The 10028-nt window shown below is 49.5% G+C and overlaps 1 protein-coding gene across 1 annotated transcript in view; it reads left to right on the forward strand.

Annotated features, from left to right (window-relative positions):
* The window catches only part of LOC119180685 (zinc finger Y-chromosomal protein), a 42619-nt gene that overhangs the window by 15060 nt on the left and 17531 nt on the right, over positions 1-10028 (forward strand). The window lies entirely within an intron of this gene.

Raw genomic sequence — 10028 nt, forward strand, 5'->3', positions numbered from 1 at the left:
AAGAGGTTGCCTTCGAAGGACAGAATGAAAACTAGTGCATCACATCACATTACTTTAATAAGAAAATGCTGTGCTGCTCGCCATGTGTAGTGCATATACATGTTCACATGTAACAAAGACTGCGGGGTAGGTGTCAAAGCAGTGTGCAACGTGATTTCAGTGAAGGCAAAATGCAGCCGTGTGGTTAGATTTAGGTGTGTTAAAAGTCAGTTTTGCCAAAAGGGTGAAGCAATGAATGCGATATCAACACATTCAAATGTTTCACGAAGCAAGGCTAGCATTTTTAGGAGCAATATTAATTGTAGTAAACATGGCCACAGGAGATGACCACAATAAGGCTCGTGCCTAGTGACGGCACTGATGAGAAGCGTCTTCCATGGGCAGCGTATGCTGGTACGAAGGGGTATACGTCGTGTGTCGCCACTGGTAGCACTTTTTTTTTTTTGTGTAGAGCACATCTCTATGTGGGGAGGCCCTCCCTCGGATGTGCTCGGAATGATGGTGCCACCTGGCCATGAACTGCGGCGAGCGTGAGCCCGCATTCTGCAGAAACGAACAAGGAAGTTGTTTTTAGGACAGCGCGTGCTCTCGCCGAGGATTTTTGGTTGTGTCGCGTGACTGACCTGCGTCTCTGCGTCTACGCAGTATTCCTTACCAGAAGTTCCTCTTTTTCACACACAACAACTGGTGGAGTTGCTGTGTATTCCCAGCCAATGATCCAAACGCCTCCTGGTAGCCCTGCCACAACACCTGTCCACAGGGCCAGTCAGAGAATCCGAGGATTGTCCCCCGAATGTGAACCTCTGCAGGAGATGAAGTCAACTGCATCACCCTAGAGCGGTACGGAAAATACTTCTATGGCTAATTACCCACTGCAGAGGCTACGAGTGCCGAAGGCGTTCCGCGGCTCCATGTTGGAGGATGTCGTGGACTGGTTGGCTCACTTTGAACGCGTTGCTGCTTTCAACGAGGGGACCGACACCAAAAAGCTGCGGAATGTATACTTCAGCCTTCAGGATGGAGCTCGTCCTTGGTACGAAAACCGTGAACCCTTCTTGTCATGGACTGTGTTTTGCCGTCAGCTGCTGGCAAGTTACGCCGACCCCCATCGCCGTGAACGAGCGGAGCAAGCCATTCAGTCACGCATTCAAATGCCGGACGAAAGTGTGATGACGTACGTGGAGGACAGGACAAGCCTTTCCCGTCGCGCCAACCCAGGTATGGCAGAAGATGATAAGCTGCGTCACCTAGTGCGAGGAGTTAAGGAGCAGCTCTTCGCTGGTCTCGTCCGAAGTCTCGTCCGAAAAGAGAGGTGATAAGGCTGATGTGAAGGTTGTTTTCTCTGCTCCAGAAAAGCTTCCAGTGCTCTGCATGTGCAGTCCTCACAAAGGAGCTGCTGCACGATCAAACATAGGAGGCTATTCTTAGCATGTGTGATTGCCGTCGTTTACTTGATCCCATTGTCATGCAACAAAATGTACGTCAGACAAACGGGCAGGTGCCTGAATGAGCATTTAAAGGAGCATCATTAACATATATGCTCGTCAGTTCAAGGCCATCTGGGTATTCATTTAGAGATAGCGGTTGCAAACCGGAATTTGAAAAGTGCACCGTTGTCACAAAACACCGTCAGCATCTAACAGGAGAGATTGTTGAGGCCAATCAAATGCAATTGCTGCGTGATCTATGTATCAGTATGCCTTCGGTTGCACTCACTGAAAAAGCATTCGAGTATCCGGCTTTGACGCAATAGATTGTGAGTTTGTGCTGAGTTGTGGTGTTGTATCCACATAAGGAAATAATGATTATCTGGCTGTGACGCAATAGGTTGCGCGATTGTGCTTTGATGTGCTGGTTTCTATCACAAGTATATATTTCTAGCGTTTGCGCTAATGAAATTTCAGTTGAAATAGGCGCTCTTTTCTGTCTTTGTATTTTCTTCCGTAGTTACACCGTAACTACTCGTAGTCCTGCGCTGTGCAATTATGTTGATTCCCAATCGCCAACTAGCCCAAGCATCTGTCTTACCACCTCGTGATGACAGAAGTGTGTTGGCAATGACACGCAGTGCACTCGTGACGCAACACTTTTTCTGAACACAATATTCAGACATGTGTTGTTGCGTGTAGTTGGCTCTGTGATGTCAGACAGGAGGTGAAGTCCAAGTTTGGCAGTGAGAAATGCCATAAGCCACTCATTTTCACATCGAAGAACATTCACGTAGAAGTCTCCTGTGACTATCATCGGCACATCCTCTTGGCACACCGCACTGAAGTTGTGGAGCAAGAACTTAATGATGTCGTTCTGCGACATTGCCAGCGAAGTGTAGACTGCTGCGACGATGTAGCCGTGTGATGTTTGGCAACTCATGCATCACCACAAGTCACCTAGGTCAGCGAGTTGAGTTGATATGAAATGCTGCGCGGTAAAAGCGTTATCCCGTCGAAGCGTTCGTAAATGGCAACTCCAGCATCTCGGTAGGGTTTCGCCATTTTGCGAGGCTGATGCACTTGCATTCTGGCTGTTCGACCGCAGTGTCCATCCACGTTTCCGTGAAGCACAGTAAAGGTACGTTGCAGACGACATGATCGTGCGAGATATCGACGGCATTCGCGGGCTACGAGCGTATGTTCATGTTGCAAATGCCAATGTGTGCGGTGACTGGAGGAATGCGAAGCACTTGGTAGTGATAGTGTCAAGTTAATGAGTTTCCAATCGGCGAAATTTGCCCGACAACGTGTGATCCAGATTTTCTCTACCATGTGTTACGAGCCGCGTCGGTGGCCGCAGCGGACCCCGTAGGTAGCATGGAGCTGGGTGGTGGTCGTCATTCTGCAGGCCACGGTGACGTTCAGAACTCTAGAGAGCTGAGGCAGAGAGACAGGCGTAAAGGAAAACTTAACAAGACGTTTATTTGAAACATGTTGGACAGTAACGTCCGAACGACGACTCTTCTCGCGACACTCTCCTGTTTTCTTCTGCCGGGCTGTTCCCGCTGCCTCGCCGGGCAGTTCCGAAGATAGGGGTGGAAATGACACTTCGGGGGAACCAACCACTCATAGAGAGCACAACACAAGTATCCCTTCACACGTGGCAGATGAAACGTGGCACACGCGCGGGGACTAGGAAGCGACCACGCAGGAGAAATTCATGGCAGTCGCTCCTGTAGCACACAACCGGCCTTCCGCACATTCCAGAGGGGCCCGCCCGTAGCCACTGCCCCGCAGGCGAAGCGCACAGCCGAGACAAATACAGCCGGTGCAGGTGACAACCCGCACCCCACAAAAGAATGTCCGAGATGACGGGAAGGCACGCTTGGGGGCAGCCGGCCCAAGGACTTCGTTACTGCTTTGTAACAGCTTCTCCGGCGGCGGGTCGAGACCTCGACATACAAAGGTCATCCACCTTTGTGGGGAGAGGTCGATGAAGACAATGCTGGTGTGCTGAAGCCGTGGACACCTCGATGCGGCTCTGCTGCATTCCTCTGCCACCCCCCGGTGATCTGGAGCCTCTGGTAGCGTCGTCCAAAATGGGAGAAAGGCTCCCGCTCTGCTGGCCAACATTCCTTCTCGAAAGACAGCACCTGTGTCCACCACGCGAGAAACACAACTGCCAAGCAGGCAAGCGCCCATACTCTCTTCCTGAGACCCACCAGGCTTTTACTTCGTCCAAAACGACCTGTTCTTCATTACAATAGCAGCAGCACTTCCAACAACCCAACCTGAAATAGGCTGCTCAAATTCACAAACACGTGTCGTGATAAAGCACAAATAAAAAAAAAAGCAATTGTAAACCTGTCACACACACAAAAAAAATGGAACCTAAATACCCAAGCCAGATTACCTGACGCCATCAAGATCCCTAGAAACAACGACTTAAGCCGTCAGTGTTGCCATTCAATTTGCCTCTCTTGTAACGAATTTCGAAAGAGTATTGTTGCAATAGCAAGCTCCAGCGAAGTAGCCGGCCGTTCTTAGGCGACATCGTTTGCAACCACGTGAGGGGACAGTGGTCCGTCTTGATAATAAACTCTGATCCTGCGAGATAGCATGCGAGCTTCTGAACCGCCCATACAACACAGGCGCATTCTTTCTCTGAAGCGCTATAGGCTTCCTCCCTTACAGTTAGTTTGCGGCTTGCATATAGCACGGGATGTTCCTCTCCTGCGTCGTTTCTCTGACACAATACTACGCCCATGCCGCGGTCACTTCTTTTGCACTGAACCACGAAGGGTCTAGCATAGTCGGGGGCTTGAAGTACAGGTTGGCTCATGAGCGCATTTTTCAGCGCTAAGAATGCCCTCGCTTTCTTTTCATCCCACTCCAGAATCTGAGGTTCGGTTTTTCTAAGAGCGTCAGTAAGCGGGCTGGCAAGCTCTGAATAACGGGGAATGTAATGCTGGTAGTACCCTGCCAATCCTAGGAACGACCGCACATCTGTCTTTGTCCGGGGCTGCGGAAAATTATTAACTGCCGCCACTTTGACATCGGAGGGTCTGCGGTGGCCTTGCCCCACTATGTGACCCAGGTAAGTAACCTCTGCTCGGCCAAGTTGGCACTTCCGAGCCTTCACGGTCAGACCTGCTTCGCGGAAACGTTGAAGCACTGCTCGCAAGTGGGTGAGATGTTCGAACCATGACCCTGAAAATACTGCTACATCATCCAGATAAGACAGGGCAAACCCCTCTAAACCCCGCAATACCTTGTCCATGAGAGCCAAGAAACAGTAGGGGGCATTCTATAAGCCGAAGCTCAACACCTTAGGGCGGTATGTTCCTATGGGAGAAATAAACGCCGCATATCTGCTGGCCCTTTCGGTCAAAGGCACCTGCCAATAACCCTAAACGAGGTCGAAGGTAGAGATGTACTTAGCACTGCTTACTGCCTCAATTCTTTCCTCTATATTTGGTATGGGGTAGGTCTGATCCTTCGTTATGTGATTTAACCTCCGGTAATCAACGCATGGTCGCGGATCTTTCCCAGGAACCTCCACTAATATAAGCGGAGAGGTATAATCGCTTTCACAAGCTTCAATCACATCGAGCTCGAGCATTCTTTTAATCTCGGTCTCAGTAATGGCACGCTGACGCGGCGACACTCGATACGCCTTTGACCGCACGGGCTGAGTGGCCGTAAGCTCTATGTCATGCACTACCAAATTTGTTCGACCCGGTTTCTCCGAGAACATGTCCTCATATTCTATCAGGAGGCTTTCAAGGTCACGCTTCTCGTTAGCTGTGAGCTCAGCTACCTCAACCATGGCCTGGAGCGTTTGACCAGCGTTATCCTCCTTTCTTTCCGCTCCCGAAAAGGGGAAATCTAGTGGTGGCTCTTCGGGCACGTTTACCGCCATGTTTACGACAACCTCTCTCTCGCGATATGGTTTGAGCAGATTGCTGTGGTAGATCTGCTGCGTCTTACGTCTACCTGGCATCCTTACCAGATAGTTTGTGTCGGACAGCCTTTGAACGACTTCCGCCGGACCTTCCCATTGGACATCTAGCTTATTCATTGGTGAAGGTTTCAGCCACATTACTTGATCTCCAGCTTCAAACCGGCGTGATCTTGCCGACCTGTCGTAGTAGCGTTCGGCCCGAGCCTGTGCCTTGCTCATCTCATCCCCTGCCAGCTCCTGTGCTCTATGCAACCTTTCTAGCAGAGTTAGCACATATACAACCACCGTAGAGTCCTCCGCTCGCCCTTCCCATGACTCCCGAAGAATACGGAGTGGGGATCGCAGAGAGCGATCGTAGACCAATTCTGCCGGGGTAAATCCAGTGGCTTCATGAGGTGCAGTCCTGAGCGCAAACATGGTTGCTGGCAAGCACACATCCCAGTCGACTTTGCGCTCGAAACAGAGTGCTCGAAGGACGCGTTTCATTACTGAGTGTAACTTTTCTACTGGGTTTGACTGGGGGTGATACACCGAGCTGTGGATTAATCGGATTCCACATTTCTCTAAGAAAGTTGTAGTCAGTGCACTCGTAAAAACGGTCCCTTGATCGGACTGTATTTCAGCGGGAAAACCAACGCGTGCGAAAATAGACAACAGCGCGTTTACCACTTTTACCGAGCTCAGTTCCTTTAAAGGCACTGCCTCTGGAAACTTGGTCGTGGGACAAATTACTGTTAAGACATGACGGTAACCGGATGTTGTTGTTGGAAGAGGCCCTACTGTGTCGATCACGAGTCGTCGAAAAGGCTCAGTGATCACTGGCACGAGCTTCATTGGGGCACGAACCTTATCCCCTGGTTTTCCTACACGCTGACAGGTGTCGCAGGTTCTGACAAAATTCTCTATTTCCCGGAAACAACCCGGCCAATAGTATTCCTGCAGCAGGCGATCCTTCGTTTTTTTGACCCCCAAGTGACCCGACCATGAGCTACCGTGAGCTAAGTGTAAAAGATCACGGCGGTAACGTTCCGGTACCACTAACTGATCAAACTGCACCCGTCTGCGATCTAGATACTTACGATAGAGTGTCCCGGCCCTGTTCTGATACATCACGTTTTTCTTTGAAATACCCTCATGAATCTGACTCCTTATATTTTGAAGAGTGGGGTCTGCTTTTTGCTGCGCTATAAGGGACGATCGATCCACTCCCAGCAAAGTCTGCAGACTACTAGATGCAGAAGTAATCATTTCCTCACACACACTTCCACATTCAAGAGGGTCTTCCTCGTTTTCATCCGCGCCTTCATCGCTCACTTGATCAGTGCTTGGTGTGATCGTGTCTACCGTGTTCGTGGGCTCTCCATCTCCGGCTTTCTCGGTGATTCTCGAGGGAACATCGAGCGGTGCGGCTCTAGTTGCGAGTTCTCGCGCCTTTGAGCGAGTGAGCGCGCACACAACCCCATCCCCGTACGCTAGGTTCTTCTGTCCTAGTAACCAATCGGATCTGTTTGAAAACAAGTATGCATACTGCTTTGGCTAATAAGCAGATACTGCAGCCTCTGTGTGCAATGCGCCAAAGGGGCCCTCGATGCATACCTTAGCAATCGGAAGGCATATGCTTGATGGTTCCGCTGCTTGTTTAATCCAAGTGCACTCTCCTGTGAAATGTTCAGCTTCAACATACGAGGGATGGACCACGTCCATTGTCGCTGCCGAATCCCGCAGCACGCGACACTCTTTTCTATTTACTATCAGCTCTCTGATATATGGCTCCAGCAGTCGTATGTTTTCACCCTCGCTGTCGACTGAGAAGCAAACAACTTTTGGACTCTTGCAGACGGCCGCAATGTGACCTGGCTTGTGGCATTTATAGCACACAAGTGGTCGCCTCTTTTCAAACGCACTGTTTTGGTGCCTTTCCTCAACCGTGGTCTCATTACTTACCTCCCGTTGCTTTTCGGGATCAGTGTTGCGCTCTCGGTTCTCTTGGACTGAATGTCCCCTCCACCCAGTTGCCTTTTTGATCTGGCCCTCCCGCTGGGGAATTTCTCTTCTATCAAGCGCTCGGCGTGAAACAAAATCCTCCGCTAGCTCCGCGGCCCTCGACACAGTGGTTACCTCCTCCTTGTCTTGCACCCAGAGCCTAACGTCTTGGGGCAAACGACGGTAAAACTGCTCGAGTCCGAAACACTCCACGATTTTCTCTTTATGCTCGAACGCCTTAGCCTCTTTGAGCCACTCCCTCATATTAGACATTAATTTGTATGCGAAATCAGCATACGACTCGTCTTTCTGCTTTACGGCGTTCCGGAACTTCTGCCTGAATGCTTCTGCTGACAATCTATATTTCTTTAGCAGGCTCGACCTAACTTGGTCGTAATCATCTGCTTCCTCTTTTGTCAAGCGGGCAATTACCTCGGCAGCCTCACAGGGTAGTAGGGTAAGCAAGCACTGTGGCCACATCGTTTTGGTAACACGCGACTTCTCGCATGTGCGCTTGAAATTTACCAAGAACAGACCCATGTCCTCTCCGGAGCGGTAAGGTTGCATTAGGTCTTTCATCCTGAACGACTTCCGTTCTACTTCGCTAGACGCTTCGCTACCTTCACTACTACCTTGAGCCTTGAGCAGCTCGATTTCAAGGCGCTTCATCTCAAGATCCTTTTCTTCTGCTTCGCGTATGAGCTTCTCATTTCTCTCTTCAGCTTTGCGCTTTTCATGTTCGTCTATCAGCTCTAGACACTCTGAGAGCTCGTCGTCTGCGTTAAGGTTCTCAATAGCCTCGATAATCTCTGGCTTTCTCATTTGTTCACGAACATCCAAACCCAAACTTTTAGCTAACTCTAGCAAAAGCGGTTTTTTCAGTGCCTTCAGATTCATGGTTGCTACAAGTGCTGCTAACTTCACTACTACTAGGACGCTACGTTCCCATGCACAGGTCAACGTAGAGTAGTTATCCAAATTTACCACCTTTCCTACAAAACTCTAGATAAAGCCTGGTAAAATCTCAGTGAAGAAAAGTCAAGCACTCACCGCACCCTGCAGACATGATCTCAGCGGAGACGATCCCGATGCTGGCCCGAGCTTGTTGCGACTTGGCGTGAGCAGAATCCTGTCGCTGCCATCCAGTTGTTACGAGCCGCGTCGGTGGCCGCCGCGGACCCCGTAGGTAGCATGGAGCTGGGTGGTGGTCGTCATTCCGCAGGCCACGGGGACGTTCAGAACTCTAGAGAGCTGAGGCAGAGGGACAGGCGTAAAGGAAAACTTAACAAGACGTTTATTTGAAACATGTTGGACAGTAACGTCTGAACGACGACTCTTCTCGCGACACTCTCCTGTTTTCTTCTGCCGGGCTGCTCCAGCTGCTTCGCCGGGCAGTTCCGAAGATAGGGATGGAAATGACACTTCGGGGGAACCAACCACTCATAGAGAGCACAACACAAGTATCCCTTCACACACGTGGCAGATGAAACGTGGCACACGCGCGGGGACTAGGAAGCGACCACGCAGGAGAAATTCATGGCAGTCGCTCCTGTAGCACACAACCGGCCTTCCGCACATCCCAGAGGGGCCCGCCCTTAGCCACTGCCCCGCAGGCGAGTCGCACAGCCGAGACAAATGCAGCCGGTGCAGGTGACAACCCGCACCCCACAAAAGAATGTCCGAGATGACAGGAAGGCACGCTTGGGGCAGCCGGCCCAAGGACTTCGTTACTGCTTTGTAACACATGGTAAAGGGTGAGTCTCAAAGTAAAGTTGTTTTGGCACTCAAAGTCTTATAATTATGATATTAATTAGAACTAATAGACAATGATGCCAAGGAAAGCATAAGGGATGTTAATTAGTAGCAATTGTAATGTAAATATGAAAAAAAAAGTGTACGAAAAGAGAATTTGCTGCTGACAAAGGCCGTACCTGCAATCTCCGAAAAGTGCGTCCAATGCTCTACGAACAAAAGCTGCAGCGATGTTTATCATCCCGTCCACTTTTACCTTTGTTACATGGGAACATTAACCTCGGTCACAACGAACTTCAGTTTATATTTTTAATCATGAGACTTGCTTTTCGCGAAGTTATCTTTAGTTGTGGTCATGAAGTGAGTCTCGTGACACCCAGTTTCGTGAATAAAAATATAAACTTCAAGTGAAGTTCATTGTAACTGAGGTTAGTGTTCCTGTGTAACAAAGATATTTATGGGGTGCATTTAAACTAGCACATAAGCTATTACTTAATGCACAGTGCCTGTGTTCGATTACTGATTGTTTAAAGGTCGTTATGTCTGGCAAGTGCCTAATGTATGACTGGGAGAGAACCATTCTGCAGGAAGTAAGAAAAATTGGGAGTGTGTGCAGATGCTGCAAGCTGTTGTGGATAGCGATGTCCAAGTTTCATGACAAGGAGATGTCAAAACTGAATGTCAAGGGCATGTGGGAACATCTGTGATGCCTTCAGTGACTCTTGTGTAAGCGACATGTGGCAGTGAAAGCAGGTTGAATGTATCCAATGATTTCTTTGCTGTTTAGCCACATGTATATAGTATATGTAATTCAGAAAGGAAAACATTACATATTTTTATAACTGTGACCTAACCATGTTGCCTTTATCAAATGTGAAAATTGACCATCGTCGTTGGCA

This window comes from Rhipicephalus microplus, chromosome 10 (genome assembly GCF_043290135.1).
Source record: "Rhipicephalus microplus isolate Deutch F79 chromosome 10, USDA_Rmic, whole genome shotgun sequence".
NCBI classification, from domain to species: domain Eukaryota; kingdom Metazoa; phylum Arthropoda; class Arachnida; order Ixodida; family Ixodidae; genus Rhipicephalus; species Rhipicephalus microplus.